The sequence below is a fragment of the Pseudophryne corroboree genome, chromosome 6 (assembly GCF_028390025.1).
Source record: "Pseudophryne corroboree isolate aPseCor3 chromosome 6, aPseCor3.hap2, whole genome shotgun sequence".
NCBI classification, from domain to species: Eukaryota; Metazoa; Chordata; class Amphibia; order Anura; family Myobatrachidae; genus Pseudophryne; species Pseudophryne corroboree.
In genome coordinates, this window is record NC_086449.1 from 766,752,935 (window position 1) to 766,779,093 (window position 26,159).

At 49.0% G+C, this 26,159-nt stretch overlaps 1 protein-coding gene across 1 annotated transcript in view; it reads right to left on the minus strand.

The window, feature by feature from the left end:
* LOC134933420 (matrin-3-like) overlaps positions 1–25,488 on the minus strand; it is a 221,607-nt gene extending 196,119 nt beyond the window's left edge. Inside the window, exons 1-2 of the mRNA XM_063928616.1 lie at positions 25,300–25,488; positions 6,864–6,966 (exon numbers count right to left, since the gene is read on the minus strand). The gene's annotated coding sequence lies outside the window, so the exon portion shown is untranslated. The remainder of the gene's footprint in view (positions 1–6,863; positions 6,967–25,299) is intronic.
* Positions 25,489–26,159: the final 671 nt, after the last annotated feature.

Genomic DNA, 26,159 nt, shown 5'->3' on the forward strand with positions numbered 1-26,159 from the left:
GACCACCTTCCAGGTGAGAAATTTTAATTCAACCGTTTGAAGGGGCTCAAACCAGTGAGATTTAAGAAACCGTAACACCACGTTAAGGTCCCAGGGTGCCACTGGGGGCACAAAAGGAGGCTGGATGTGCAGCATTCCTTTCACAAAAGTCTGGACTTCTGGTAAAGAAGCCTGTTCCTTCTGAAAGAATATAGATAGGCTCTGTTAAGGTACAGATTTCGGCCCTAACTTTAGGCCCATATCCACTCCTGTCTGTAGGAAGTGGAGAAAACGGCCCATATGGAAATCTTCCGTAGGAGCATTCTTGGTTTCACACCAAGAGACATATTTCCGCCAGATACGGTGATAATGTTTCGCCGTCACCTCCTTCCTAGCCTTTACCAGAGTAGGTATGACCTCCTCCGGAATACCTTTTTCAGCTAGGATTCGGCGTTCAACCGCCATGCTGTCAAACGCAACCGCGGTAAGTCTTGGAATACGCAGGGCCCCTGCTGCAACAGGTCCCCCCTGAGAGGAAGGGGCCAAGGATCTTCTGTGAGCATTTCCTGAAGATCCGAGTACCAGGCCCTTCGAGGCCAGTCTGGAACAATAAGTATTGACTTTACTCTTTTCTGTCTTATTATCCTCAAAATCTTTGCGATGGCGTCACCAGTGCGTCTACTGCCTGAGGGTCCCGAGACCTGGCACAATACCTCCGAAGCTTTTTGTTGAGGCGTGACGCCATCATGTCTATTTAAGAAATTCCCCAGAGACCAGTTATCTCTGCAAAGACTTCTTGATGAAGTCCACACTCTCCTGGATGGAGATCGTCTGCTGAGGAAGTCCGCTTCCCAGTTGTCTACTCCGGAATGAAGACAGCTGACAGAGCGCTTACGTGATTTTCCGCCCAGCTGAGAATCCTGGTGGCTTCCACCATCGCAACTCTGCTCCTTGTCGGTTCACATGTGCCACGGCTGTGACATTGTCTGATTGAATCAGAACCGGTAGGTTTCGAAGAAGACTCTCAGCTTGTCGAAGGCCGTTGTATATGGCCCTTAATTCTAGCACGTTGATGTGCAGACAGGACTCCTGGTCTGACCATAGTCCCTGAAAATGTCTTCCTTGGGTGACCGCTGCCCATCCTCGGAGGCTCGCGTCCGTGGTTATCAGAACCCAGTCTTGAATGCCGAACCTGCGACCCTCTAAAAGGTGAGCACTTTGCAGCCACCATAGGAGAGACACTCTGCCCGTGGTGGACAGTGTTATTTTCTGGTGTATCTGTAGATGGGACCCGGACCACTGGTCCAGAATGTCCCACTGAAATGTCCTTGCATGAAATCTGCCGAAAGGAATGGCCTCGTATGCGGCCACCATTTTTCCCAGAACTCGAGTGCATTGATGAACAGACACTCTTTTTGGCTTTAGCAGATCTCTGACCATGTTCTGGAGGTCCTGGGCTTTTTCCAACGGAAGAAAAACCCTCTTTCGTTTCGTGTCCAGTATCATGCCTAGGAACGATAGTCGAGTCGTTGGTACCAATTGCGACTTTGGCAGATTGAGAATCCAACCGTGTTGTTGGAGCACCCTCAGGGAGAGCAACACGTTCTTCAGCAATTGATCTCTTGATCTTGCTTTTATCAGGAGATCGTCCAAGTATGGGATAATTGTGACACCCTGCCTTTGCAGGATCACCATCATTTCCGCCATTACCTTGGTGAAAATCATTGGGGCCGTGGAAAGCCCAAACGGCAACGTCTGAAACTGGTAATAACAATCCTGTACAGCGAATCTCAGGAACTGCTGATGAGTGGTATATATGGGGACATGAAGGTAAGCATACTTTATGTCTAGCGACACCATAAAATCCCCCCCTTCCAGGCTGGATATTACAGCTCGGAGCGATTCCATCTTGAATTTGAACCGTTTCAAGTACAGGTTTAGGGATTTTAGATTTAAAATGGGTCTGACCGAACCATCCGACTTCGGGACCACAAACAGGGTCGAATAATATCCTTTTCACTTGCTGTTGACACAGCGTTTGAATTGCAGCTAATACTACCTCCCTCTCTGGGGAAGAAGCTGGTAAGGCAGACTTGAAAAACCGGCGTGGTGGCACCTCCTCGAATTCCAGCTTGTAGCCCTGGGAAACAATTTCCCTCTCCCAAGGGTCCACGTCTGACTGAACCCAGACTTGGCTGAAGAGTCGAAGGCGTGTCCCCACCGGTGCGGACTCCCGTAGGGGAGCCCCAGCGTCATGCGGTGGACTTAGCGGAAGCCGGGGAGGACTTCTGCTCCTGCGAACTAGCCGAAGCAGGTGTTCTCTTACCTCTACCCTTACCTCTGGCGAGGAAAGAGGAGCCCCGACCTCTTGTGGACTTTTGCGACCGAAAAGACTGCATCTGATACTGTGGAGGTTTCTTCTGCTGTTGGGGAACAAAGGGCAAAAAGGTAGATTTACCCGCGGTAGCTGTGGAAACCAGGTCCGCGAGACCATCCCCAAACAATACATCACCCTTGTAAGGTAAGACCTCCATATGCTTTTTTGAGTCCGCATCACCCGTCCATTGGCAAATCCATAAGGATCGTCTCGCAGAAACAGCCATGGCATTGGCTCTTGAACCCAGTAAGCCAATGTCTCTTTGAGCGTCCCTCATATATAAGACCGCGACCTTAATATGGGCTAATGTTAACAAAATGGTATCCCTATCAAGGGTATCAAGGTCAGCTGACAGGGTATCTGTCCAAGCTGCTACTGCACTACATACCCATGCCGACGCAATTGCCGGTCTAAGTAAAGTACCAGTATGTGTATAAATAGATTTTAACGTAGTCTCCTGCCTGCTGTCCGCTGGATCCTTGAGGGCTGCTGTGTCAGGGGACGGCAGCGCCACCTTCTTGGACAGGCGTGTTAAAGCCTTGTCCACTGTGGGAGAGGATTCCCAACGTACCCTGTCCTGTGTAGGGAAAGGGTACGCCATAAGAATCCTTTTGGGAATCTGCAGTTTCTTATATGGAGTTTCCCAAGCTTTTTCACATAACTCGTTAAGTTCATGAGATGGAGGGAAGTTTACTACCTGTTTCTTCTCCTTAAACATGTGCACCCTTGTGTCAGGCACTGAGGGTTCATCAGTGATATGCAAAACATCTTTTATTGCAATAATCATGCACTGAATACTTTTTGTCACCCTAGGGTGCAATCTCGCTTCATCATAGTCGACACTGGAATCAGAGTCCGTGTCGGTATCTGTGTCTACTATTTGTGACAAGTGATGTTTCTGAGGCCCTGTGAGTCGGTGTAATCCGTGGATTGACCCCCTGCCGACACCCTGGACTCTGCTTTGTCCAGTCTCTTATGTAATGATACTAAACTTGCATTTAACATATGCCACATATCCATCCATTCCTCAGTCGGCACCACCGACGAGGACACCACTCATCTGCTCCACCTCCTCTTTGGATAAGCCTTCCGCTTCAGACATGACGACACGCACGTACCGACACCCCATACACACAGGGATATAACTATAAAGAGAATTCCCCAACCAGGCCCTTTGGGGGGGGGGGGGGGGGGGGGGGGGGAGGAGGAGGAGGAGGAGGAGGAGGAGGAGGAGGAGGAGGAGGAGGAGGAGGAGGAGGAGGAGGAGGGGGGGGGGGAGGAGGAGGAGGAGGAGGAGGAGGAGGAGGAGGAGGAGGAGGAGGAGGGGGGGGGGGAGGAGGAGGAGGAGGAGGAGGAGGAGGAGGAGGAGGAGGAGGAGGAGGAGGAGGAGGAGGAGGAGGAGGAGGAGGAGGAGGAGGAGAGAGAGAGAGAGAGAGAGAGAGAGAGAACACCAAACCAACACTGGAATAAACCCAGATAGCGCTTTTATATGAAATTACACTGATTTTCCCACTCACTGCGCCTGTAATGTGCCCCCCTCCTCTTTTTTCAGCCCTCTGAGCTCGTTCAGCAGGGGAGAGTCCGGGGAGCCAGCGTTCTCTGCAGCTTCTGTGGAGAAAATGGTGATGGTTAGTGCTGAGGGATCAAGCTCCGCCCCCTCCAGCGGCGGGCTTCGGTCCCGCTTCAATTAATACAAAATGGCAGGGGATCATCTATTTGCTGCCTCCGCAGCCTAATACATATCTTTTTTTGCCAGTAATGAGGTTTATTTCTGTCCAGGGCACCCCCCCTGCGCCCTGCACCCATCTGTGCCATGTGTGTGTTGTGTGGGAGCAATGGTGCGCAGCGTTACTGCCGCCTTGAAGTCTTCTTTTCTTCTTATACTCACCCGGCTTCTATCTTCCGGCTCTGCGAAGAGGACGGCGGCGCGGCTCCGGGACGAACCCCAGGGTGAGACCTGTGTTCAGACTCCCTCTGGAACTAATGGTGTCCAGTAGCCTAAGAAGCAGAGCCTATCATTTAAGTAGGTCTGCTTCTCTCTCTCCTCAGTCCCACGATGCAGGGAGTCTGTTGCCAGCAGAGCTCCATGAAAATAAAAAACCTAACAAAATTCTTTTACACAGAAAACTCAGGAGAGCTCCCAGTAATGCACCCTATCTCCTCTGGGCACAAGATCTAACGGAGGTCTGGAGGAGGGGCATAGAGGGAGGAGCCAGTGCACACCCATACTAAAAGTTCTTTATAGTGCCCATGTCTCCTGCGGAGCCCGTCTATACCTCATGGTCCTTACGGAGTCCCCAGCATCCTCTAGGACGTAAGAGAAATAACATTTTTGTACTTACCATTAAAATAAATTTATCGGAATCCATAGGGAGAAACTGGAGCATTATTCTGGGTATTGGCAGTGGTGGTGGAGTCTTGCACAATTACCAAGTCTGAACTGGAAAAATGGCGACTTTTGGTGCCAACCATACTTAAAAAAGGAAGATTAATTCCTAGTGAAACAAGGTAGAATACCAGAACATTAGGGTCTGAATACCTCTTCTAGATGGGATCGGTATGGGAACCCGGCGGTTATGAGACAGACGCCGGGAACCTGACAGCCAGCGCAGTGTGTCCACTCACTACACTATTATTTTCCCCCTCGGATGGTGGCGTGGACCACCAGAGTGGGAATACCAGGCTTGGCTCAGGATTCCAACAGCCGGTAATTTAACCACATTCCCTTCTAGATTCATTCTTCCTGACCTAGAGGGAAAATGAGGGATCCTTTAAACTTCTCAACCATTCTAGCAGAGCCCCATAGCGAGAGGGTTCTAAGCATATTATAGACTGAGGTTGTACCATCCGCACAGGAACAGAAACAATGCCAAATAAAGGAGGAGAGAAACCGTTGCAATTGCAGCAGAGACATTCTCATGGTCATGTATAACCATATATTCACAGGCAGGCGCGTGAAACAGACAGTCCTAGGCAACAGTGATGCGCTACCTACATAGGTCTCCTCTGCCTGGATTCAGTATCTGGCTGCACAGACTTTGGAACTGTTGCTACTGCATGCTGCTGTGTGACACACAAAATGTCTCAGAGAGAACTGAGGAGGCAAATTAAATGGCTATAAAATGGTCACACCAGCAGGGCCGTGGTGGTCAGTGCACCCAAGACCTCAATGGTCTAGTTGCAGTCACCCAGCAGCAGTTTTTATACAGTAACTCTCAGACGCGTACAGATATATACAGATGGTTGGCAGGGACTGACTCGCTTCCAAACAGAACTATGTTATACAGAGTGTTGTCAGGTTCAATACTACTGCCAAACACCGAAACACACATGCAGCCACCCTTAATACATAGCAATTAATAGATGTGGAATGCATATACAAGCCTGAGTCCTGAAGCAGTAGGGCACTACGAAAGGTGGCTACAGTCTGTAGCTGGGCTGCTTAGATGGCTTCTGCACTGTTGGACTGCAGATAGTCCCATTGCAGCAGTGTAAAATGGGGGCTCCCGCCGAGTCAGGTACTCTTGGCAGCTTTTACCTGCATTCAGTTGCGTGCTTAGAAAGACTGGGCTGCTGTAACTTGTTCACCAAAGTGGTGAGGCAGGCTGTAGCAGAGTAGCAGCCGTTGCTGGCACCACCCGCTGGTCCCAGCGTTATGGCACCCACCGTGTCCTGGACAGAGGTTAACCACAGCTTTGGTGATTCTTTCCGAAAACGGATCCTACTTACTGCTACTTGACCTCCGGTGCATGGTGGAGCTGCAGCATCAGCTGACATTGTGCTCGAGACACCCGGACACAACCCTATGGCGGGTCCCCCACGGAGCAGGCGGACTCAGGTAGCACAGAGTCTGCCCCAGGAAAAGAATAATGTAAAAATCAAAAATGAACAGGATGCACAGCAGACTGAAGGAAAGACACCCGGCTCTGAAGGGCACTTTAACCAAACTGAGCTCACTAGGCATACTGGGGTATGGAGGCAGAGGAGCCAGTTCAGACTGGTCAATTCCTATGGGCCCTACACACTGGCAGATCCGCCAACGAGCTGCCTGGCGGCGGATACGGCCGACCCGGCGGCAGGGGGGGTGGGAGTGAAGTTTCTTCACTCCCCCAGTCACCCGGCTCCATAGCAGTGCATGCTAATATGGACAATCTCGTCCAAATTGGCCTGCATGTGTAAGACATAGGGCACCAACGATTAAAAAGCGCAGGGCTGCGCATCGTTAATCGTTAGTGCCTACACACAGAACGATATGAACGAGTTCTCATTCATTAACGAATGAGAACGTTCATATCGTTCTGTGTTATATACAGTGTGTAGGGCCCATTAAAGTGCCAGTGTCCTCCATCACTCCAAATGCACAGTACAATGCTCCAGTGTCCCCAAATGGATGATGGGAGAAAAATAAAAACCAGTGATAAAAGGATTTGATCTGTGAGCTGCCCAAATGGACCAGTTATCTAACTGACACAGCAAAGCATGTTTTAAAGAGTGAGTGAAATGTTACCGAAAAATAGATTGTGTCTGAATCCAAAACTAATAAGGAGCACGTGAGGCTGGAAGCAAAGGACTTGAATGGGAACCGTCCAATTTCCTGTTCGTTCAAGTACCTGAAAAGATAAAACAGAATTTGCACAAGATATATGCAAGTCAAATAGCATTCTCTAACAAAAACAAACCTTTAGAATATACAGTCTCTAAGGGTATATGTAATATTCAAGGGGATCGGTTTCCACCAGCCCATACAAAGTCATCTGCTCTCTTCATTATAGAATTAAATTACAGCAGTAACACATCCATAGGATGGTTTACGACAACAATCAACTGTGCAGTATTATGCAGAAATATCACTCACCTCTCATCACACTAAACTCTACTAATCTGAACAGTTACCCCTTGATACATCAACGAAAAAACAATCCAGCAGGGAGATGGAGGGGGGCACAGATGTGGCAGCCACCCGTGACAGTGAAAGTGCAAATCCAAGCCTAAGACATCTACCTCAAAAGCACACTGTGGGGTCGATTCTATTCGGCAACTAATGAATAGCGCCGGGAATTAGCTCCCGACGCTATTCAATACAGCAACTAATTACCTGCAATTGTCGGGAATTCTTCTCTCATCCCCGGGGGATGAGAAGAGAAACCCGACAAAAGTGCTGCCTCGCGGCCGGCGCGAGGCTGATTCTGTCGGGAATCAGCCTCGCGCCGGGGAGTTAAGTCGGAGAATGTCCGTTCTCCCGACAATTCAACCTGTTTTGTCGGCGAGAACGGGCCATCGCCGACGTAACTAGTTGCTGAATTGAATAGCGTCGGGAGCTAATTCCCGGCGCTATTCATTAGTTGCCGAATAGAATCGACCCCTAAGTGCACAAATATGTCTGTTCACATCCTTCTAGGGGGACGAGCAGAGATTATCGAAGACCGGCTTTTTGCACATTTTTGGCAGCGTGCCCAATAGTTTACACATTGAGTGGCTTCACATCTCTGAACACTGTCTCCCTATAGGCAAACAATTGAATACCACCCGGTCTAAAGTGCTGAGAGAGGGCGCAAAAGCAATTCAGTTGTCCTAAAAAGAAGTAAAACTATAGAATCACATACAGGTTGAGTATCCCTTATCCAAAATGCTTGGGACCAGAGGTATTTTGGATATCGGATTTTTCCGTATTTTGGAATAATTGCATACCATAATGAGATATCATGGTGATGGGACCTAAATCTAAGCACAGAATGCATTTATGTTTCATATACACCTTATACACACAGCCTGAAGGTAATTTTAGCCAATATTTTTTATAACTTTGTTTAATACACAAAGTGTGTGTACATTCACACAATTCATTTATGTTTCATATACACCTAAAGGTCATTTAATACAATATTTTTAATAACTGTGTATTAAACAAAGTTTGTGTATAGTGAGCCATCAAAAAACAAAGGTTTCACTATCTCACTCACTCAAAAAAGTCCATATTTTGGAATATTCCATATTTTGGAATATGGGATACTCAACCTGTATACAAAGAATGCAGCTGCAAGGCTAATCTTTCTAGCTAGACTTTAATTTGCTGATCCACTTCACTGGCTGCCTGTAAAACAATATAATACTTTTACTTACATATAAGGCTATCAAACTACAGCAACATACATCTCTTCGCTTATCTCAAAATATATCCCAACTTGATCTCTCTGCTCAAGATCTGCATTTCTCATCCACACACATTGTTCGCTCCCATTCACAATTGCAGGAGATCCTCCAAGCTGCATCTGCTCTGTGGAAAGTCCTACCAAGCACAATAAGACTCCCATACAGCATTTCCTATTGCAGTGGTTCTCAAACTGTGTGCCGTAGTCCAGAACCAATTAAAATTATTTATGGTCAATGTAAAAGGCAAAACCAGTGCTTGTGGCTGTGAGTCAAACTGTGTGGACAAACAGAAGTGAATCTTGTCCCCCACCACATAACTGAACCTAAGGATAACATAAAACCGATTTACTTCATATTTTTTTCTAAATTTCTGAATGCGACTCATTAGGCCTAGGGGTGACGTGAAAAAAATAAGAATTTACTTACCGATAATTCTATTTCTCATAGTCCGTAGTGGATGCTGGGGACTCCGTAAGGACCATGGGGAATAGCGGCTCCGCAGGAGACTGGGCACATCTAAAGAAAGCTTTAGGACTATCTGGTGTGCACTGGCCCCTTCCCCTATGACCCTCCTCCAAGCCTCAGTTAGGATACTGTGCCCGGACGAGCGTACACAATAAGGAAGGATTTTGAATCCCGGGTAAGACTCATACCAGCCACACCAATCACACCGTACAACTTGTGATCTGAACCCAGTTAACAGCATGATAACAGAGGAGCCTCTAGAAAAGATGGCTCACTACAGCAATAACCCGATTTTTTGGTAACAATAACTATGTACCAGTATTGCAGACAATCCGCACTTGGGATGGGCGCCCAGCATCCACTACGGACTATGAGAAATAGAATTATCGGTAAGTAAATTCTTATTTTCTCTAACGTCCTAAGTGGATGCTGGGGACTCCGTAAGGACCATGGGGATTATACCAAAGCTCCCAAACGGGCGGGAGAGTGCGGATGACTCTGCAGCACCAAATGAGAGAACTCCAGGTCCTCCTCAGCCAGGATATCAATTTTGTAGAATTTTACAAACGTATTTGCTCCTGACCAAGTAGCTGCTCGGCAAAGTTGTAAAGCCGAGACCCCTCGGGCAGCCGCCCAAGATGAGCCCACCTTCCTTGTGGAGTGGGCATTTACAGATTTTTGGCTGTGGCAGGCCTGCCACAGAATGTGCAAGCTGAATTGTACTACAAATCCAACGAGCAATAATCTGCTTAGAAGCAGGAGCACCCAGCTTGTTGGGTGCATACAGGATAAACAGCGAGTCAGATTTCCTGACTCCAGCCGTCCTGGAAACATATTTTCAGGGCCCTGACAACGTCTAGCAACTTGGAGTCCTCCAAGTCCCTAGTAGCCGCAGGCACCACAAATAGGTTGGTTCAGGTGAAACGCTGAAAACACCTTAGGGAGAAAATGAGGACGAGTCCTCAATTCCGCCCTGTCCGAATGGAAAATCAGATAAGGGCTTTTTCAGGATAAAGCCGCCAATACTGACACGCGCCTGGCCCAGGCCAGGGCCAACAGCATGACCACTTTCCATGTGAGATATTTTAACGCCACAGATTTAAGTGGTTCAAACCAATGTGACTTTTGGAACCCAAAACTACAGTGAGATCCCAAAGTGCCACTGGAGGCACAAAAGGAGGCTGTATATGCAGTACCCCTTTTACAACGTCTGAACTTCAGGGACTGAAGCTAGTTCTTTTTGGAAGAAAATTGACAGGGCCGAAATTTGAACCTTAATGGACCCCAATTTCAGGCCCATAGACACTCCTGTTTGCAGGAAATGTAGGAATCGACCCAGTTGAATTTCCTCCGTCGGGCCTACTGGCCTCGCACCACGCAACATATATTTTCGCCAAATGCGGTGATAATGTTTTTCGGTTACATCCTTCCTGGCTTTGATCAGGATAGGGATGACTTAATCCGGAATGCCGTTTTTCCTTCAGGATCCGGCGTTCAACCGCCATGCCGTCAAACGCAGCCGCGGTAAGTCTTGGAACAGACAGGGTCCTTGCTGGAGCAGGTCCCTTCTTAGAGGTAGAGGCCACGGATCCTCCGTGAGCATCTCTTGAAGTTCCGGTTACCAAGTCCTTCTTGGCCAATCCGGAGCCACGAATATAGTGCTTACTCCTCTCCATCTTATCAATCTCAGTACCTTGGGTATGAGAGGCAGAGGGGGGAACACATACACTGACTGGTACACCCACGGTGTTACCAGAGCGTCTACAGCTATTGCCTGAGGGTCCCTTGACCTGGCGCAATACCTGTCGAGTTTTTCCCAACGTTTTATAAACAAGTGGAAGACTTCTGGGTTAAGTCCCCACTCTCCCGGGTGGAGGTCGTGCTGAGGAAGTCTGCTTCCCAGTTGTCCACTCCCGGAATGAATACTGCTGACAATGCTATCACATGATTTTCCGCCCAGCGAAGAATCCTTGCAGCTTCTGCCATTGCCCTCCTGCTTCTTGTGCCACCCTGTCTGTTTACGTGGGTGACTGCCGTGATGTTGTCCGACTGGATCAACACCGGCTGACCTTGAAGCAGAGGTCTTGCTAAGCTTAGAGCATTGTAAATGTCCCTTAGCTTCAGGATATTTTTGTGAAGTGATGTCTCCAGGCTTGACCATAAGCACTGGATATTCCTTCCCTGTGTGACTGCTCCCCAGCCTCGCAGGCTGGCATCCGTGGTCACCAGGACCCAGTCCTGAATGCCGAATCTGCGGCCCTCTAGAAGATGAGCACTCTGCAACCACCACAGGAGGGACACCCTTGTCCTTGGTGACAGGGTTATCCGCTGATGCATCTGAAGATGCGACCCCGACCATTTGTCCAGCAGGTCCCACTGGAAAGTTCTTGCGTGGAATCTGCCGAATGGGATTGCTTCGTAGGAAGCCACCATTTTACCCAGAACCCTTGTGCATTGATGCACTGAGACTTGGCTCGGTTTTAGGAGGTTCCTGACTAGCTCGGATAACTCCCTGGCTTTCTCCTCCGGGAGAAACACCTTTTTCTGGACTGTGTCCAGGATCATCCCTAGGAACAGAAGATAAGTCGTTGGAACCAGCTGCGATTTTGGAATATTGAGAATCCAATCGTGCTGCCGCAACACTACCTGAGATAGTGCTACACCGACCTCCAACTGTTCTCTGGACCTTACCCTTATCAGGGAATCGTCCAAGTAAGGGATAACAAAAATTCCCTTCCTTCGAAGGAATATCATTATTTCGGCCATTACCTTGGTAAAGACCCGGGGTGCCGTGGACCATCCATACGGCAGCGTCTGAACTGATAGTGACAGTTCTGTACCATAAACCTGAGGTACCCTTGGTGAGAAGGGTAAATTTTGACATGAAGGTAAGCATCCCTGATGTCCCGAGACATCATGTAGTCCCCTTCTTCCAGGTTCGCAATCACTGCTCTGAGTGACTCAATCTTGAATTTGAACCTCTGTATGTAAGTGTTCAAAGATTTTAGATTTAGAATCGGTCTCACCGAGCCGTCCGGCTTCGGTACCACAACAGTGTGGAATAATACCCCGTTCCCTGTTGCAGGAGGGGTATCTTGATTATCACCTGCTGGGAATACAGCTTGTGAATGGCTTCCAAAACTGTCTCCCTGTCAGAAGGAGACATCGGTAAAGCCGACTTTAGGAAACGGCGAGGGGGAGACGTCTCGAATTCTAATTTGTACCCCTGAGATATCACCTGAAGGATCCAGGGGTCTACTTGCGAGTGAGCCCACTGCGCGCTGAAATTCATTGAGACGGGCCCCCCACCGTGCCTGATTCTGCTTGTAAAGCCCCAGCGTATACTGAGGGCTTGGCAGAGGCGGGAGAGGGTTTCTGTTCCTGGGAACTGGCTGATTTCTGCAGCCTTTTTCCTCTCCCTCTGTCACGGGGCAGAAATGAGGAACCTTTTGCCCGCTTGTCCATGAAAAGACTGCGCCTGATAATACGGCGTCTTCTCATGTTGAGAGGCGACCTGGGGTACAAACGTGGATTACCAAGCTGTTGCCGTGGCCACCAGGTCTGAAAGACCGACCCCAAATAACTCCTCCCCTTAATAAGGCAATACTTCCAAATGCCGTTTGGAATACGCATCACCTGACCACTGACGTGTCCATAACCCTCTACTGGTAGAAATGGACAACGCACTTAGACTTGATGCCAGTCGGCAAATATTCCGCTGTGCATCACGCATGTATAGAAATGCATCTTTTAAATGCTCTATAGGCAAAAATATACTGTCCCTATCTAGGGTATCAATATTTTCAGTCAGGGAATCCGACCACGCCAACCCAGCACTGCACATCCAGGCTGAGGCGATTGCTGGTCGCAGTATAACACCAGTATGTGTGTAAATACATTTTAGGATACCCTCCTGCTTTCTATCAGCAGGATCCTTAAGGGCGGCCATCTCAGGAGAGGGTAGAGCCCTTACAAGCGTGTGAGCGCTTTATCCACCCTAGGGGGTGTTTCCCAACGCACCCTAACCTCTGGCGGGAAAGGATATAATGCCAATAACATTATAGAAATGATCAGTTGTTATCGGGGGAAACCCACGCATCATCACACACCTCATTTAATTTCTCAGATTCAGGAAAACTACAGGTAGTTTTTCCTCACCGAACATAATACCCCTTTTTGGTGGTACTCGTATTATCAGAAATGTGTAAAACATTTTTCATTGCCTCAATCATGTAACGTGTGGCCCTACTGGAAGTCACATTTGTCTCTTCACCGTCGACACTGGAGTCAGTATCCGTGTCGGCGTCTATATCTGCCATCTGAGGTAACGGGCGCTTTAGAGCCCCTGACGGCCTATGAGACGTCTGGACAGGCACAAGCTGAGTAGCCGGCTGTCTCATGTCAACCACTGTCTTTTATACAGAGCTGACCCTGTCACGTAATTTCCAACAGTTCATCCACTCAGGTGTCGACCCCCTAGGGGGTGACATCACTATTACAGGCAATCTGCTCCGTCTCCACATCATTTTTCTCCTCATACATGTCGACACAAAAGTACCGACATACAGCACACACACAGGGAATGCTCTGATAGAGGACAGGACCCCACTAGCCCTTTGGGGAGACAGAGGGAGAGTTTGCCAGCACACACCAGAGCGCTATATATATATATATATATATATATATATATATATATATATATATATATATATATATATATATATATATATATATATATATATATATATATACATACACACACAGGGATAACCTTATATAAGTGTTTTTCCCCTTATAGCTGCTGTATAGTTAATACTGCGCCTAATTAGTGCCCCCCCTCTCTTTAACCCTTTCTGTAGTGTAGTGACTGCAGGGGAGAGCCAGGGAGCTTCCCTCCAACGGAGCTGTGAGGGAAAATGGTGCCAGTGTGCTGAGGAGATAGGCTCCGCCCCTTTTTCGCGGACTTTTCTCCTGCTTTTTTATGGATTCTGGCAGGGGTTAAATGCATCCATATAGCCCAGGAGCTATATGTGATGCATTTTTTGCCATCCAAGGTGTTTTTATTGCGTCTCAGGGCGCCCCCCCCCCCCCCCCCAGCGCCCTGCACCCTCAGTGACCGGAGTGTGAAGTGTGCTGAGAGCAATGGCGCACAGCTGCAGTGCTGTGCGCTACCTTGTTGAAGACAGGACGTCTTCTGCCGCCGATTTTCCGGACCTCTTCTGCCTTCTGGCTCTGTAAGGGGGCCGGCGGCGCGGCTCTGGGACCCATCCAAGCTGGGCCTGTGATCGTCCATCTGGAGCTAATGTCCAGTAGCCTAAGAAGCCCAATCCACTCTGCACGCAGGTGAGTTCGCTTCTTCTCCCCTTAGTCCCTCGATGCAGTGAGCCTGTTGCCAGCAGGTCTCACTGAAAATAAAAAACCTAAACTAAAACTTTCACTAAGCAGCTCAGGAGAGCCCCTAGTGTGCACCCTTCTCGTTCGGGCACAGAGATCTAACTGAGGCTTGGAGGAGGGTCATAGGGGGAGGGGCCAGTGCACACCAGATAGTCCTAAAGCTTTCTTTAGATGTGCCCAGTCTCCTGCGGAGCCGCTATTCCCCATGGTCCTTACGGAGTCCCCAGCATCCACTTAGGACGTTAGAGAAATAGGATTTTAATACCTACCGGTAAATCCATTTCTCTTAGTCCGTAGAGGATGCTGGGGTCACATCAAGAACCATGGGGTATAGACGGGATTCACAGGAGACATGGGCACTAAGACTTTCAAAGGGGTGTGAACTGGCTCCTCCCTCTATGCCCCTCCTCCAGACTCCAGTTATAGGAACTGTGCCCAGGGAGACGGACATTTCGAGGAAAAAGGATTTATTGCTAAACTAAGGTGAGATACATACCAGCTCACACCTCAAGCACGCAGTACAACATGGCCTTTAACACAACGCAAGTCAACAGCATGAACATCATCAGCAACATGCTGACTATAAACGTAACACAACATGTGTGTAACCACAACTACTAACTGCAGATACAGTACGCACTGGGACGGGCGCCCAGCATCCTCTACGGACTAAGAGAAAAGGATTTACCGGTGGGTATTAAAATCCTATTTTATCATACGTCCTAGAGGATGCTAAGGTCACATCAAGAACCATGGGGTTATACCAAAGCTCTAGAACAGGCGGGAGAGTGCGGATGACTCTGCAGCACCGTTGACCAAACATGAGGTCCTCATTATCCAGGGTATCAAACTTGTAGAATGTGTTTGAACCCGACCAAGTAGCTGCTCAGCAAAGTTGTAATGCAGAAACCCCCCGGGCAGCCGCACAGGACGAGCCCACCTTTCTGGTAAAATGGGCCTTCACCGATTTTGGTAACGGCAATCCAGCCGTAGAATGAGCCTGCTGAATCGTATGACAGATCCAACGTGCGCAATAGTCTGCTTGGAAGCAGGAGCCCCAATTTTATTGTGAGCACACAGGACAAACAGAGCCTCTGTTTTCCTAAACTGAGCCATTCTGGCAACATAAATTTTCAAAGCTCTTACTACATCGAGAAACTTCGATTCCAGCAAGGCGTCAGTAGCCACTGGCACCACAATAGGTTGGTTCAAGTGGAACGACGAAACCACTTCGGCAGAAACTGCTGACGAGTCCTCAATTCTGCTCTATCTTCATGGAAGATCAAATAAGGGTCTTGTGAGACAAGTCCGCCAATTCAGGCACCCGCCTTGCGGATGCCAAGACCAATAGCATGACCACTTTCAAAGTAAGAAATTTTAACTCTACCTTCTGCAAAGGTTCAAACCAATGAGATTGAAGGAATTGCAACACCACGTTAAGATCCCATGGTGCCACAGGGGGCCCAAAGGGAGGTTGGATGTGCAACACGCCTTTCACAAAGGTCTGAACTTTTGGAAGGGAGGCCAATTGTTTTTGAAAGAAAATCGATAAAGCTGAAATTTTAACTTTAATTGAGTCCAACTTTAGGCCCGCATCCACACAGACTTGTAGAAAATGGAGAAAACGTCCTAACTGAAATTCTTCCGTAGGAGCCTTCCTGGATTCACACCAAGACACGTACTTTCTCCAAATACGGTGGTAATGTTTAGACGTTACTCCCTTTCTGGCCTGAATAAAAGTGGGGATAACTTCCTCGGGAATACCCTTCCGGGCTAGGATCCGGCGTTCAACCTCCAAGCCGTCAAACGAAGTTGCAGTAAGTCTTGGAACACGCACGGCCCCTGCTGTAACAGATCCTCCCTCAGAGGAAGAGGCCAGGGATCTCCTACGAGTAATTCCAGAAGATCCGGATACCAAGCCCTTCTTGGCCAGTCTGGAACAATGAGGATCGCTTGAACCTTTGTTCTTCTTATGATCTTTCTCACTTTTGGAATGAGTGGAAGCGGAGGAAACACGTACACCAACTGAAACACCCACGGTGTCACTGGGGCATTCACTGCTATTGCTTGAGGGTCTCTTGACCTGGAACAATATCTCCGAAGTTCCTTGTTGAGGCGAGACACCATCATGTCTATTTGAGGAAATCCCCAAAGACTTGTCACTTCTGCAAAGACCTCTTAATGAAGATCCCACTCTAGTGTTCACTCTAGGATTTTTTTAGGGCAGGGTGCTGATCACGGGTAGGGCACATTTTTCGTTCGGGGGGGCACATTTTTCAGTTAGAAGGGCAAAATTAGGTACATACTATAATGCTTGGTCCTCCCATTCACACATGATAAAGAATGGGCAGTGCGCGCTAAAGGCGCGCAGCAAAAATTTAGGGGCGTTGTTTTTCGTGGTGAAGGGGCATGGCCACATAATAGTGGCAATTCACATTACACCACACAGTAGTGCAGCTAATACACACTGCGCCAGGCAGAGAGCACCGAGACACACTGCGCCAGGCAGAGAGCACCGAGACACACTGCGCCAGGCAGAGAGCACCGAGACACACTGCGCCAGGCAGAGAGCACCGAGACACACTGCGCCAGGCAGAGAGCACCGAGACACACTGCGCCAGGCAGAGAGCACCGAGACACTGCGCCAGGCAGAGAGCACGTTATACACATTACACCAGGCAGAGAGCACGTTATACACATTGCACCAGGTAGAGAGCACTGAGAAACATTGCACCAGGTAGAGAGCACTGAGAAACATTGCACCAGGTAGAGAGCACTGAGAAACATTGCACCAGGTAGAGAGCACTGAGAAACATTGCACCAGGTAGAGAGCACTGAGAAACATTGCACCAGGTAGAGAGCACTGAGAAACATTGCACCAGGTAGAGAGCACTGAGAAACATTGCACCAGGTAGAGAGCACTGAGAAACATTGCACCAGGTAGAGAGCACTGAGAAACATTGCACCAGGTAGAGAGCACGTTATACACATTGCACCAGGTAGAGAGCACTGAGACACATTGCACCAGGTAGAGAGCACTGAGAAACATTGCACCAGGTAGAGAGCACTGAGAAACATTGCACCAGGTAGAAAGCACTGAGAAACATTGCACCAGGTAGAAAGCACTGAGAAACATTGCACCAGGTAGAGAGCACTGAGAAACATTGCACCAGGTAGAGAGCACGTTATACACATTGCACCAGGTAGAGAGCACTGAGACACATTGCACCAGGTAGAAAGCACTGAGAAACATTGCACCAGGTAGAAAGCACTGAGAAACATTGCACCAGGTAGAAAGCACTGAGAAACATTGCACCAGGTAGAAAGCACTGAGAAACATTGCACCAGGTAGAAAGCACCGAGACACACTGCACCAGGTAGAGAGCACTGAGAAACATTGCACCAGGTAGAGAGCACTGAGAAACATTGCACCAGGTAGAGAGCACGTTATACACATTGCACCAGGTAGAGAGCACGTTATACACATTGCACCAGGTAGAGAGCACGTTATACACATTGCACCAGGTAGAGAGCACTGAGACACATTGCACCAGGTAGAGAGCACTGAGACACATTGCACCAGGTAGAAAGCACTGAGAAACATTGCACCAGGTAGAAAGCACTGAGAAACATTGCACCAGGTAGAAAGCACTGAGAAACATTGCACCAGGTAGAAAGCACTGAGAAACATTGCACCAGGTAGAAAGCACTGAGAAACATTGCACCAGGTAGAAAGCACTGAGAAACATTGCACCAGGTAGAAAGCACTGAGAAACATTGCACCAGGTAGAAAGCACTGAGAAACATTGCACCAGGTAGAAAGCACTGAGAAACATTGCACCAGGTAGAAAGCACTGAGAAACATTGCACCAGGTAGAAAGCACTGAGAAACATTGCACCAGGTAGAAAGCACTGAGAAACATTGCACTAGGTAGAAAGCACTGAGAAACATTGCACTAGGTAGAAAGCACTGAGAAACATTGCACCAGGTAGAGAGCACTGAGAAACACTGCACCAGATAGAGAGCACTGAGAAACATTGCACCAGGTAGAGAGCACTGAGAAACATTGCACCAGGTAGAGAGCACAAGACACACTGCACCAGGTAGAGAGCACAAGACACTGCACCAGGTAGGGCACATTTTTGATCTCCGCTTTTTTTGTGCCAATCTTACATACTGGGGGCTGATGCTGCGGGTCCCCCTTCACACATCGCGGAGCTGGTTGAAAATGGCCACCACACTGATCCATGTACACAGATGAGGGAGGGCTGGGTTTGTCTCGGCGGGAGAGGCAAACCCAGGCCTCCTGTCTCATCAGATCATGAGCAGACCTATAGTCTGCTCACAGAGGAGGGGAGCTGCGACGGCTGACAGCTAAGGACGGGCAGGACACGGAGGTCTCTGTCTCTCATGCAGGGAGACACAGTGATCGCGCTGAGCCAAAAAAAAAAAAAAAAAAGTGGGTCCCAGGGACCCCTCAGTTTTAAAAATGTGGGTCCTACTTCAGTTTCTGGGTCCCATAGCAACGTATGCTTTTGAGATCCCCTTATGCCTCCCCACATAGCAGTTATGGCAGTATTGGGGGGCAAATAGAGGGTTAGGTGTAGGTAGTGCTGTAGGCAGTGTTAGGGGTAGGGAGGCATCAGTACCCAGGATTCGGTGCTTCCTGCTCCCCGTCAACTTTTAAGATCAGCTTCTCTGTGTCCTTGTTGAAGCCCTACCACTATAACACGAGGGGTGTGCGTATGCTGGGCACTGTCTGAGTATGGGGTGTGTGCGTATGCTGGGCACTGCTTTGGTTTGGGGATTGTTTGTGTGTATGCTGAGCACAGTGTGGGTGTGGCAGTTGTGTCTATGCTGAGCACTGTGTGTGGATATGGGAGTTTATAATAAAAGATGGCTGCGCTGTGTGTCAGTAGTTGAATAAAAAAAGAGAGCAAACGTGTACTATATAAGTAATAAATTTAATAAAAATTACATAGAGTTAAAATGTGAACATAAAATTAATATAAGCACACCTGTAACTGTCTCAAAGATATTATATTGATGGTTAAAGATATATATAAATTTTTATAAGAAAAGTTCAAATACTGTAGTTCAGAGAAAGAAATTCAATGAGGTGCAGTCCCCAAAAATGGTTATCTCGTATACGTCACCAGGTAAGTCGTTGTGAAGATATAGTACCTCTCCGAATGGGCTGGTAAAGATTAAGCCGGGCGTCCCCGGCCAAAACAATCCTGCTTTGCCCAAAAGTGTTGCACAGCGGAGGAAAAGATCTGCAGACTGCCTATTGTTATTCACTCGTCACGGCGAGGAAATGGCAACAACAACCGGCTGAAGGACAGCAAAGTCCGATAATGCTCACCAGTTGCAGCAGTGAGATAGACGGCAGCCTGTATGGTGATGAGCCGGTCAGTGGATAGCAATGGAGACCAATTTGGGTTTGCACAGCAGTATATCACCTGGACCAGGTGTGCTTGTTAGAGGCGGAGTCCTGACCTTTTTTTTTTTTCATTTCATATAACAATTAGGCGCTGCATTAGGAGTGTTTTTATATGGGAGTTTATGTATGCTGGTCACTGTGTATAGGGGGATGTATCCTGGGCACTGTGGGTATGGAGTACCCATATGCTAGGCGCTTTGGGAAGGGGTGGGGGGGGGGGAATTAGCAATGTGTGGGTATGGGTTGTGCGTATGATGGCCACTGTGCGGGTGTGTGGGTATAGAGGGTGCTATGAGCATTGTAAGTGTGTATAATGAGTACTGTGTGGGTATAGAGCATTATGAGAGCTGTGAGGGGTGTATAATGGGCATTGTGTGGTATAGGGGTGTGCATATGATGAGCGCTGTGTGGTATAGGGGTGTGCATATGATGGGCGCTGTGTGGTATAGGGGTGTGCATATGATGGTCACTATGGGGGTGTGCATACTGGACATTGTGTGGGTTTAGAGGGTTTTGTGAGCTCTGGCGGGTGTATAATGAGCACTGTGTGGGCATGGGGTGTGTGTATGATGGGCACTGTGGGGGTGTGAATACTGAGCACTGTGTAGGTATGGGGGTGTTTATAATGGGCACTGTGTGGGTATGTGGGGTATAATGGGTGCAGTAGTGGTGGTAGTAGGGGACAGAATAGGTGCAGTAGTGGTGGTATCAGGGGGCAGGATGGGTGCAGTAGGTGTAGGATAGGTGCAGTAGTGGTAGCAGGGGGTAAGATAGGTGCAGCAGTGGTAGGAGGCAGGATGGGTGCAGTAGTGGTAGCAGGGGGTAAAATAGGTGCAGCAGTGGTAGGAGGCAGGATGGGTGCAGTAGTGGTAGCAGGGGGTAAAATAGGTGCAGCAGTGGTAGGAGGCAGGATGGGTGCAGTAGTGGTGGTAGCAGGATGGGTGCAGTAGTGGTAGCAGGGGGCAGGATGTGTGCACTAGTAGTTGGGACGCTGGGGGAATAAGATGCAGCGTAACAGGAAGCGCCCTCACAGGTATAATGTGCAGGTATTGGCCATGTTATTAAAGAAATATAGGAAAGGCCCGCCCGCACGTTTGTGAAACTAAAGATTTATCACCATTCCCCCAGGTCGCAGTGCTCTGACCTCTTGGTACTTTGCGGTCGTGGTGCCCGACCGCACTGACATGTCCCGCTCGGCCCCAGCTCATGTTCTCTGCAGCAGACCCACCGAGCTGCCCGTGGTGAAGGCGCTCCTCTCCTCCCTCCTGCATCTTCCATTCTCCTGTCATCGTGATGTCCGCACCCGGTTGCCACCAGCACATTCAATGGGTTGGAGATCAGCGCAGGGAGGAGGGACAGACGTCTCAGGTGGCGCTTGGATTGGGAGATGCTGCCGGCAGCGATTGGATGTTGAGAAGCTGCCGGCGGCTATTGGCTGGTGAGGCAGAGCTTGGGGATTTCTATTGGCTGTGAGGCGGCGGTCAGCCAGCAAAAAACAGCGCGTCCTGCAGTACCCGCTCACTTTTAAAATCCGAGTCCCTCTTTGCGATCACTGCAGTGTGGTTAATGTGTCCGGCGGGCAGCAAAGTGCGGGGCGGGAGGGCGCACACAAACGGGCAGGGCGGCATTCAGGTGTCTAAAAAAAGGGGCAGGGCGCAGCACCCTGTGAAAGACACCTAGAGTGAACACTACCACTCTCCTGGATGGAGATCATGTGTGCTGAGGAAGTCTGCTTCCCAGTTGTCCACTCCTGGAATGAAGATCGCTGACAGCGTGCTTGTATGCCTTTCCACCCAACAGAGCACCTTTGTGGCCTCTGCCATTGCCACTCTGCTCTTTGTTCCGCCCTGGCGGTTTATGTACGCTACTGCTGTTATGTTGTCCGACTGAATCAAGACAGGCCGATCGCGAAGAAGATGTTCCGCTTGCAGAAGGCCGTTGTAAATGGCCCTTAACTCCAGAATGTTTGTGTAGACACATTTCCTGGCTTGACCATCTTCCCTGGAAGCTTTCCCCCTGCGTGACTGCTCCCCAGCCTCAGAGACTCGCATCCGTGGTCACCAAGATCCAGTCCTGGATTCCGAACCTGCGTCCCTCTAGGAGGTGAGAGCTGTGCAGCCACCACAGGAGTGAGATTCTGGTCTTGGAAGACAGGGTTATTCTTCGGTGCATGTGCAGATGGGACCCGGACCACTTGTCCAACAGGTACCACTGAAACACACTGGCATGGAATCTGCCAAACTGAATGGCCTCGTAGGCCGCCACCATCTTTCCCAGCAACCGAGTGCATTGATGGATCGATACTCTTGCTGGTTTCAGCAATTGTTTGACCAGGTTCTGAATTTCCAGCACCTTTTCCACTGGAAGAAAGAGACTAATTCTGTGTCCAGAATCATTCCCAAAAACGACAGCCGTCTCGTCGGAACCAACTGTGATTTTGGCAAGTTGCTGCAGAATTGTCAGGGAGAGCGTAATGTTCTGCATCAATTGGTCCCTGGATCTCGCCTTTATCAGGAAATCGTCCAAGTACGGGATAATCGTGACTTGCGTAGGAGAACCATCATTTCGGCCATTACTTTGGTGAAAACCCTCTGAGACGTGGACAGACCAAACGGCAACGTCTGAAATTGGTAATGACAATCCCGAACTGCAAACCTCAGGTAAGCCTGATGTGGGGGATAAATGGGAACATGCAAGTAGGCATCCTTTATGTGTCTACAGACACCATAAAATCCCCCTCCTCCAGACTGGAGATCACTGCCCGGAGAGATTCCATCTTGAATTTGAATTATTTAGGTAGAAATTGAGGGATCTGAGGTTCAGGATTGGTCTGACTGAGCAGTCTGGCTTCGGGACCACGAACAGGCTCGAATAAAAGCCTTCTCCCTGTTGCGACGGGGGAGCCCTGACAATGACTTGATTGTGACACAATTTTTGTATTGCGGCGCATACCACCTCCTTGTCTGGAAGAGAAGCTGGTAAGGCTGATTTGAAAAATCGGTGAGGGGGGACGTCTTGAAACTCCAGTTTGTACCCTTGGGACACTATTTCTAATACCCATGGGTCCAGGGCCGAACGAGCACAGAACTGACTGAAGAGCCTGAGACGTGCCCCCACCGGTGCGGACTACCGCAGGAGTCCCAGCGTCATGCGGTGGACTTGGCAGAAGGCGGGGAGGACTTCTGCTCCTGGGAACCGCGTACCTAGCGATCAGACCCTCAGGAGCTAATGGTGTCCCTCAGCCAAAGAAGCAGAGCCTTTAAACTCACAGAAGTAGGTCTGACTTCTCTCCCCTAAGTCCCACGAAGCAGGGAGACTGTTGCCAGCAGTGCTCCCTGAAAATAAAAAACCTAACAAAGTCTTTTCAGAGAAACTCAGTAGAGCTCCTCAGTGTGCATCCAGTCTGTCTGGGCACAGATTCTAAACTGGAGTCTGGAGGAGGGGCATAGAGGGATGAGCCAGTTCACACCCATTTGAAAGTCTTAAAGTGCCCATGTCTCCTGTGGACCCAGTCTATACCCCATGGTTCTTGATGTGACCCCAGCATCCTCTAGGACGTATGAGAAAAGTTCTGATACTCTGGGGCGCCATGATTCCAAAAAGTTTGCGACCCACTGGCCTATTGGGACACAAATAACTGCTCTATCGAGAGCGAACTCAGGGGCTGGTGGAAACAGATTTAATGTGTTCTAAATATGGTGGGTCTTTGGCATTAACGGTTGCTTCCAAAGAGCCCTGAGGATTACACACGAGGCGACAGTTGCCTCAATGTGAAAAGAGCAGTGTGAAGAGGAGACTCAGGAAAAAAAAAAAAGGAACACAAGTCCTGAAATCCAGTGTTACACCACCTACTGGATGGGTGTAGTATGGTATGCCGGCGGCCGGGCTCCCGGCGACCAGCATACCGGCAGCGTGGTGAGCGCAAATGAGCTATTTATTCTCCCTCCACGGGGGTCGTGGACCCCCACAAGGGAGAATACCCGTCGGTATGCCGGGTGTCGGGATTCCGGCGCCGGTATACTGTGCGCCGGGATCCCGACATTCGGAATATTGAAGACCACCCTACTGGATGTAATGAGCTCCTGGACAGATCTGCATTGTGTCTACCCTTTAACCAAACCCGATAGTGACCTCATTTATCCCAGGCACACAGGGAACACTGAAATGAAGTTCCAGTAAGCCATTCTTTGTAAATTTATACAATACATATGAAGAGTGAAACAAAAGTTTAACATTTGGATAGAGGGTAGTAATGCAGAATTATTGTTTTCATTAATGCGCTAGAGTCCTAAAATAAATATTAAAATGATCACCTGGGTTATAAACTCTCCACAGCAATTAGCTCTAACTAGTGACCAATTAGTTCCAGTTTGTTTATATATCACACAAGACAAGTGTATATATACTGTACATTTGAAGCTATATTTAATCGATTCATGAAGGTTGAAACAAATGACAAGGCCAGAGGCAAACGTAGCAGCTAGAGTAGGATCCTCAGTAATAAGCAGCCCTACAAAATGTTAGTATATATTTCAATGGAACCCGCTCCAGCAGGTAGTGAGCTCAAAATAGATTGCAAATCGAAGTGAAGAAAAAAAAAAAAAAAACACTAGTGCTTAAAAACCACATGCAACGCAATAAATACTGAGCGCAGTACATAAACTCTTGAGATGAGAGATACGACCAGCGTGCCTGCACATAGCATCAGGGGACACATGCGATTGATATGCAATATATCACACCAATGTGGTTGCAATCACATGATTGAACCAGATATCGCCCTAGCACAGGGATGGCAAACCTTTCGGCCCTCCAGCCATTGTTGAACTACACATGCCAGCATGCCTGGCTACATTTTTGCTATTTGGCCATGCTAAAACTGTTGCAGGGCATGCTAGGATGTGTAGTTCATCAACAGCTGGAGGGCCAAAGGTTCCCCATCCCTGCCCTAATGGATGGGCACCATTAGGGCCTGATTCAGATCTGATCGCAGCAGCAAATTTGTTAGCTTTTAATGGGCAAAACCATGTGCAGTGAGTGCAGAGGGGGCAGATAAACTGAAATCTAAATTGCAGTGTAAAAATACAGCAGCCAGTATTTACCCTGCACAGAAACAATATAACCCACCCAAATCTAACACTCTCTGCACGTGTTATCCCCCCCCCCCCCGCGAACATGGTTCTGCCCATTAACTAACACATTTGCTGCTGCTATCAGATCTGAATTAGACCCTAATTACAGGCAGTTTAGCGCAGAGAGCAATGTGGATAAGATATGGGCCAACATATTGGAGATCTATAGTGGGACCTCTCTGCCGTCAACCATTCGCACTAGGGACGGGTGTACGACACAGTGGAGGTGAGAGGAAGCGGGGACAGCAGCAGGCCGTAGTGCGCCGGGGCCTCCATTACAGAGATCGCTGGAGAAAGGAGGCCGCGACCCCGAGGTGGGATTGCAACGCAGTAACATACAGCGGATCGTGCACCTCACCTGTTCCCAGTCACACACGCAGTAACAGCAGCCGCCGCCGCGCTGAGGAAACCACGCACAGCCTGGTCAGACGAAAAAGGCGAGAACAAATCCACCCCACCTTCAGCCAAAGTAAGACGAGAAGAACGTAGAGGCTGACGTCACCAGGCCATGTGATCAGAGGGCACGTGATCGCGTGGAACTGGAAACTCCCGGGTTTCAACTTCTCGCGCGACTGCAACGCACACGCTATTACGCAGTCATCAGGGTGACGTCATATATCCTTTCCCGGGCCTAACTTGATTTTAGAACTTGTTGGGGGGTGCAGCGTCAGGCAATCGCTGGGGGCAGTTGGGACACATAGGAGGGCATGTGGGGTAACATAACATGCGGAGAGGGGGGGCAGAACAAGGAGACCATGGGTTCTTTTGGTGAGCGCAGGATACCACGTGGGGAGGCAGGTCAAGCAAATGCGGGGGGCATTTGAGTCAAGTAGGTTAACAGGCTGCGAGGATGTCAGGGCAGGTAAATGCTGGGGCAATTGATGCACACGGTGTAGGCATTAGGGACACATTGGAGGCATATGGGGGAGGTGGGCAGAGAAACACCAGGTGTATTTGAGGCGCACCTGATGCTGAGGGGCAGATATGGCAAACACTGGATTCATTTGGGACACATACATTTGGAGATAATGTGGGTTTACATGCTGTGAGGGGGCAATTGTGATGTACTGGGTGCTTTGTGAGTGTAACAAGGTGGAGGCAGACAAACACTGGAAGAATTTTGGACACAAAAGGCCATGTGGGGTAACATGCATTGGGGGTGACAGAGCAAGAAGATGCTGGGGGCAATTAGGGTGCACAGGGTACCATGTGGAGCAA